At 45.7% G+C, this 7,586-nt stretch overlaps 1 protein-coding gene across 1 annotated transcript in view; it reads left to right on the top strand.

Annotated features, from left to right (window-relative positions):
- The window catches only part of PCDH15 (protocadherin related 15), a 326,536-nt gene that overhangs the window by 89,791 nt on the left and 229,159 nt on the right, over nt 1-7,586 (top strand). The window lies entirely within an intron of this gene.

The raw sequence follows: 7,586 nt of genomic DNA, 5'->3' as shown, positions 1-7,586 counted from the left end.
CCCCTGCCAGGCTGGGATTCTGGGATTCTGTGATCTTCTTATGGAATAGAGAGCAGTGGATTGGACTTATTTGAAGGAAAAAATTTATTTCTTTTTTGAGTTGGTACAACTTCATTTCACTTTACAGTTAAGGGGGTTTTAATTCTATTAGAGATTGAGCAATCTGCTAATACCTAGTACAAAGGACCCGTGTTCTCAGTCAGTTGGTATTCTGGGGCTTTAGTCAGTAAGAAGTGGAAGTGGGAGCTTACAGGCAGAGGTGGAAATGTCCAGACTGAAACTAAGAGGAAAATCGAAAGACGGGTTAGTCTGCTGGAGGTAAAGGTGTGAAGAATCACCGTTACGTTTAAGAAAATCAAGCTGTTAAATCTGCAGTGTGCATTGGGTCGCTGTTGGGTGGGTTTTGGTTTGTGAAAGAGCGTGACTGCTTTCATGTCATTTGATTATTTTTTTTTTTAGTAGAATTGATTTGCTGTTTCAAAAAAATGTTCATAGTTTTATGTGTGTGTGAGATTCAGCTTTTCCGTGGGTCTGTGTATGCTGTTACGATCACTACATTGCTCTGAGCAACCAAGCGTGTGCAGCCAAGGGATGTGCAGGAGATCGCAGGCCCCAGGAGAGGAGTGGGAGAGCTGGTTGATGAGTTTAGGCCTAATTAAGCCAAAAGTATGGAGCGGGGAAAAAAAAAACCCCAACACCACGCTATTTTTGAATAGGGAGCTGAAGCTGAGATAAGGACAGACAGGTTTTTCAAACTTAGTGGTCTCCATACAAATATCTCAAGGGTGGGGGTCACGAGGATGGAGCCAGACTCTTCCCAGTGGTGCCCAGCGCCAGGACAAGGGGCCATGGGCACAACCTGAAGCAGAAGAGGTTCCAGTTGAACGGGAGGAAGAACTTGTTGACTGTGAGGGTGCCCGAGCCCTGGCCCAGGCTGCCCAGGGGGGCTGTGGAGTCTCCTTCTCTGGAGATCTTCAACCCCCGCCTGGGTGCGGTCCTGTGCCCCCTGCTCTGGGTGAGCCTGCTTGGGCAGGGGGGTGGCACTGGGTGAGCTCCTGAGGGCCCTGCCAGCCCCTGCCAGGCTGGGATTCTGTGTGATTCTGACCGGTGACACCTTTTAAATTGAGATTGTTTTCCTATGGACCAATTTACAGCGATCCCTTTACTGATGTTTCTTACCACCAGAATTCGGGGGTCACAAAATGCCATCTGTATGAGCACCAGGGAAGCCTTCCTCATGCTTCTAAATTGTTCTCAAGGCGGCCTTTACGCAGTAATTGTAATTTCCATGGGTCTGCAGACCTGTTGCAGAAGTGCTCTGGTTTTGAGTAAAGGCCACATAAACACGAGGGTGAAGCGCCAGTACGGGCTGAGATGCGAGTCCCAGGTCGCTTCCCAGACCTGTGTAATTCTTGCAGTAACACTGGTGGCAGGTAGTACGCCGGTGCTGTAACACTAAGGAAGCGAGGATTTTCCACGATTAGAAAGAAGTCTGAAAGACAGAGTGAAAAATGCACCATTTAAAGTGATTTCTATGAAGAAATGGAGCAATGTAGCAAGTATATGGAGTCACTCATTTGCATCACTACTGGGCAGAATGCGGTGCTGTTGCAGTCCTGATTTAATTAAGCTGCTTTGTTTCCTTTTATCACTTCTGCTTACAGCTTCTGACATGGCACCACTGTGCCCTCCAGCAGGACCCAGTGGGTTAATGCTCTCATTAATTAACAAAAAAAAAAAAAAAAAATTCACAAGGCATCTCAGAGTTTCTCAAAGGTTTTAGCGTGTGATTATATTTTTTAATGATAGTTTATTCTGCTAGTAATTGGCACTGCCTCTAGTGAATTTAACTACAGGAATGCACGGGAATGAGGGGTTTGTGGTGATTTTTTGATTGCCTCTGGTCTAAAACGTGCAGAGATTTCTCTTCTATAAGTAACGTAAAGCAAATCAAAGGACAAGTGGGTTGTATTATTTACAGCTGCCCGTACATATGAGCATCACAAGCATCTCCTGTTTTTTTCTAGCTGGGAAATTTCATCTGCGTCCATGTGCGGGCTCGCTCAGGTGCCTTATGGGGTCGTACCTGGCAGTTTCTCCCTCCAGCCCCCACATCCCTGGCTGCCTGCGTGGGGCGCAGAGCGCGTGCGCCGTGCCTTTGTAACTGCGCTGGCACACAAAACGTTAGGTGGCCTTGCCCCGCGCGCCGTCGAACCCCTCGTCTGCCCCGCGTAGCGTTGACCCCATCTGCACATGTACAGCGAGCGCTGGAGGTACAGCTCCTGGGCTAACCAGCTTGACAGTAGAAGTAGCACCTCCCAGAAGCATCCTGTATGCACCTACTGGTGTGGGAATCCTGGGCAAAAATGGGTCAGCCTTGGTTTGGGGAGGGTTTTTTTTTTTTTTTTTTGGGGGGTGGGGTGGGTGGGGAGTAAAGTCTAGGGTAGAGATTTTCCCAAACAGTCAAAACTATTACAATTATTGGCACCTGTAATACAAGACAAATAACTGTAGCTAGGTTTGACTTTACTAGGTAGTTTCTCAGTTTCAGAAATGGTAAGGGGTAAAATTACATACCCTAAATTCTCACTCTGTTGCTTCAGATATCTTTGTCTGAATCATAAAAATCCTGAGGAGTCTCTATCCTTAGGTAGTGTCGGTAGAATTTGGCTCTATTCTGAATATTGTCAGTCAGTCAATCCTTAGGGATTTAAGTGTTTTCTTCTGTTGTTCACACACTTGGGTGTATAGAAGACCCCCGGGTAAAGTGTTCCAGAATTAAAATGTGCAGAGACATTAATGTTCCCCTCCAGTGCATGTGTGGCTTGAAAATACATCTCTTGCATCTCAGCACCAAAATTATCATTACATGTTTACCGAGACGATGCTTTTTTTCTGGAGGATCTTCATTATTCTATTAGAAGTATGGAATTTTACCACGTAGCTGCAGTTTGGTTGTTCCTGTACTTGTTAATGTAGGAGGCTGTTACATTTGTTTGACTGAGCTCGGAGTGGCAGTGCTGGGCTTCACGTTAAGTTACAGTTAAAACTGGTTTTAAAGTTCAGCTTCTTAGTTTAAAGTCTAAAAAGCCTGTTTCCCTAAAATATGTCTGTGTTTCAAGCGAACTGTTGTTATCTCAGCATTTATAAGTGAAATAGCTGATTAGAGTTAGTTAATAGGAAAAAAACCACCCTGTTTTTTTTGGGGGGGCGGGGGGCAAGCAAAGGAAACGCCCTACATGTGTATGTGTGTACGTATACATTTGCTGTAGTGAGGTGGGGGTCGGGCTCTGCTCCCAGGGAAGGGGCGATGGGACGAGGGGCACCGGCCTCAAGTTGTGCCAGGGCAGGGTGAGGTTGGCCATGGGGAACAATTCCTTCCCCTTGGGGCTGTCAGGGGCTGGAAGGGGCTGCCCAGGGAAGGGGTCGAGTCCCCAGCCCTGGGGGGATTTAACAGCCGGGCAGAGGCGGTGCTGAGGGCCAGGGTTTGGGGGTGGGATGGCAGGGGTGGGGTGATGGTTGGGCTGGGGGAGCTGAAAGGGCTTTGCCAACCTAAAGGATTCCATGATTCTGTGATTTATGTGCACACTTGTATGTATACATATAGATATATAAATAGCCTCCCTTGTCTCTGGTCTTCAGTAGTCGTGGGGGGCTAATGCAGGCACAAGAAGCCTTCTGCTTAAAGTTAACTGGCTTTTTGTGCATAAGCTGTAGTCAAGAAAATGAGGTTGTAATTAAGCTATCGACTTTTTAGAATTGTCTGGGTTATGAAGCAGATTTGGGATGCAATTTAAGCGATTCCTGGGTGGCGCTGCTCTGACATCTGAAGTAACCGAGGTGATCGTCCCCCTTGGGCGGCTGCTGCGCCGCGAGCTGCGGCACGGAGCCTCTGCAAGCTCTGGGGCAGGAGCGGGCTCTTCCCCCTCATGTTGCTGCTCTGTAAGGGGCGTGGGGCCCCAGGTTTTTGGTCTATGTTATAGTGGGCTCCAGTCTCACTAAGAGCTTAGTGCAGCTCAACCAAGAGCTTAGTGCGGCTCAAGCGCGGAAGCCCTCTAGAGGGGTGCTACCATTTAGGAGCAAGCTTCCCTTTTCCCGTTCTTGCCCTTTTTCAAGGCAAAGAATGTAAGTGTCTCAGCCAAAAGCAAAACCAACTGCTATCCACAGTGTTATGAATCTCCTCATAAAAGTAAAAACGAGTTAAGGTTGATGTTACAAATTTTATGATGATTAGAAATACTCCGCAGGCTTATTTCCTTTGGTTTGTGTGTTATATATTTTTATTCAGATGGAAGTGTCACATCATTTGGACTTGATCGTTTGGTTTGATTTTTTTTATTTGATTTGGACATCATTTGGACTTGATGATCTTAAAGGTCTTTTCCAACCTAAACGATTCTATGATCATTGTCCATTTAGAAAAAAATCCTGGTAAAATGACGTTACCCTGGGGCTAAATTTGACCATGCGTATTAGTAATGTAAAGATGGGAGTTATTGTTGTATACTAAACCAATGTTCTATAGTTGGGCTGAAATTCAGAATTACGCAGCTCAGCTGACACCCTACAGGCAAATCCCTAGCGCTGCCACAAGGGTTTTAAAGAGGTGTAGCCTAAAACAGGGACTAGGAGCTGAAATCTTGTGCTGCTGAGGCAGAGTTGAGGTTGTCCCTGTTTTGAGTTAAACACAATTTGCCTTAACAAACTTCATCTCGGGTAATACAGCTCTAACTCTGCAGTGCCTGGGTTTTAGAAGACTAACTTCTTTTTGTGTTAATTTTTCACACGAGCCTTACCCGAGTGCTACAGCGGGGTTGGTAAAGCTCAGGAGCATTTAATAACAGGGCTTTCTTTGGAAATGGTGGTGGAAACACTAGAATACTGTTCGAAGTCAGTGTTGCTTTATTAAACAGGCATAACCTTACAGCTGATGAGAATTTTCTGTTTGTAAACCAAAATTTTAGAGTTGGCTTGGTTTTTGGTTTTTTCTCCCCCCTTAAGTTGGCAGAGTTGGGAATCTTGTGCAAAATGAGTGTCTTTGTGGAACTTCAGTCATCTTAAAACTTTGGCTTTGGGCTGTTGAGAATTACAACTTGGGCTGAATTTTCATTGCTTCTGCTGTAATTATTCATATCCTGTTCCTTGTGGTATCGAAATAATTAATCTCTGCAGGTAGACATCATCAAAAGAATATTAGCTCAGAATGATTAACTGTAAATCTTAACTTTGCTCTGCTGTTCGGGGCCACTGTGAAAAATTATTCATTTTTAACTTTGTAAATAGGCAATAACAGGAAAATTTATTTTCAGAATGTTTTATGGAAGTGTTGAACATTCCTGTCTGCATCCAGACTTCTAACAGACATAAATCACGTTGAAGGAAATTTTTAAGCATTACAGCTGTTGCCTGTGGAAGAGCAAGATGTATTGTGTGCGTTTCCTCTCTATTTGTTTAATTACATTCTATTGAAATCGTCCTTGTTTCTTGTCATTGTGGTTCTTTCTCATCGCGTGGAATTCCCACAGAGACTATCATCTTCAAACTGTGACTAACGCTAATTCTTTCTTTACAGTTCCTAATGTTTTATCTCGCATAAGGTCAGACGCTGAGCGTGGCCAGTTTACTGCATAAATGCAGTTCCTTTCTGGTTGGGAGCACTTCAGGCTCCCTCCTCCTACCTCTGAGTTCAGGTTGGGAGATGCTTAAGTTTAATATGGAGAGACAAAATTCCCCACCAGGGTATTCTCGGAAGGAGGCACGTCTAATGGGAAGGAGGCACGTCTAATGGGAAGGAGGCACGTCTAATGGGAAGGAGGCAAGCAGGGCTCTAGAGGCAGCTGAAGCAACGCTTTTCTGGAGGCATTTTTGGGTCCTTCTGAAAGGCAGCAGAGCAAAGGAGCCGGGAACGCCGCTGTGGACATATTTCCAGCTCCCCCGACTGTCAGAAGATTTGGTGGTGGAAGGTTTTTCAGAGAATGAACTGAGTTGGAAACTGTGGGGAAACGGGTGCTGTGCAGAATCTCTCCGGTAGAGGTTGACGTAGCAATGGCGTGGGGTGCTCTGAGCTCTAGAGAAGTCTTTACTTTCTAGAGAGTGTGTGTGTGCATCTACTAAAGAATGAATTTGATCACCAGCTTGAGGAATTATGTATATTATATAGCATATGATACAAACCCATCTTGGCGTTCTGCTTTTTCCTAGTGCCAAAAATTTGATCAGCCGGTTTGTTCTGCTTGCACGTGCGTGTATTCAAATGGCATGCCCATTTTATAGCTGTGCGACATCAAACCCCATCTTTCAGCCTGTTTTAGCTTTTGGATACATGTTTCGGATACCTCCAGGATATTCGCTAGAAAAATATGCCTTTGGTTCCCGTGTTACCTGTCTGTCTTCCTAGGAATGCAGTTCCTCACGGGCTGTTCACATTATAAATATCACTGTTTAAACAAGAACAGTGGGATTATTCATGTTGATACAGAAGGTATATATAGTACTACATATAGTGTCACATTTTATTAGGTGAATTGAGTTCCTCCTTGTTGTCCCAACAATAAAGTGACTGGTGGCAGCAGTCTGTCAGAAGGCGCTCCCAAATTGTGGGTACAAGTGGTATCGCTGGCTAATGGTAAATCATTGCCATGTTGAGATCTCAGTGTAAAAATATGATGGAGCTTTGAACGCCGAGTGCCTCTCTCAGACGATTAGAGGTGGAGTTTGAGACATTAAGAGCTCATCTGAATTTTTCCAAAGGCTGTAGTAGTCTCTGATGTGAGATCTTGGGCGGGCTGGAAAGTTGAGTGAAATGAGTTAATTTTTTCCTAACTTTCGGGAAGAGGGAGTGGCAGGAGATTTTTTTTTAGAAAGTGTCCTTTCTAATATCACTTGTGTTGTATAAAAGAAAATGTAGATAATGGAGAAACCTGTGCATAAGGTTCATGAAGGCCTGCACATCTGCAGTCAGTTATTTTGGATGTAATGCACTTTACACAAGACTTCAGTTTGTGACTTTTACTGCCTGCAATTGTAATTCTGGTGTTTACTCCTATTTCCTTTTTACAACTGTCTCCTTTGTTATCACTTAATGATGTGCTTTACGGCGCTGGAGCCTTTTTATGTTAGCCATCACTTATCTGCACCCTGTCAGAACCGCGATACAGCTGCACCTAACCATGGCTGAGCAGAGCTGCGGGTTGAATTCATGGAAACCAAGCGTTTAGGTGCTGCTGAGCCCTCGGCATCCTTCAGCTGTGAGCACTTGGTCAGGTCCAGCCCTTCGCCAGCCTCACAGCAGCGCTGCCGGTGCCCGGTGAGGGCGGCAGGGCCGTCGCGCTGGAGCTCTGGCGTCTCCCTTTGCAGGACGTGGTGTCGGGCTGGCAGGAGCAGTCCCAACACCTCAGCTCTTGGGCTGTTGTGATGTGACAGGATTTTTTTTTTAATAGAGACAGAATTGTTGGGGTTGGCAAAGCCCTCTAAGCTCCCCCAGCCCAACCATCACCCCACCCCTGCCATCCCACCCCCAAACCCTGGCCCTCAGCACCGCCTCTGCCCGGCTGTTAAATCCCCCCAGGGCTGGGGACTCGACCCCT

This window comes from Egretta garzetta, unplaced genomic scaffold (genome assembly GCF_000687185.1).
Source record: "Egretta garzetta isolate BGI_Z169 unplaced genomic scaffold, ASM68718v1 scaffold234, whole genome shotgun sequence".
NCBI lineage: Eukaryota > Metazoa > Chordata > Aves > Pelecaniformes > Ardeidae > Egretta > Egretta garzetta.
Note: the sequence above shows the minus strand (reverse complement) of the source record. Positions and strands in the feature narration are given on the sequence as shown.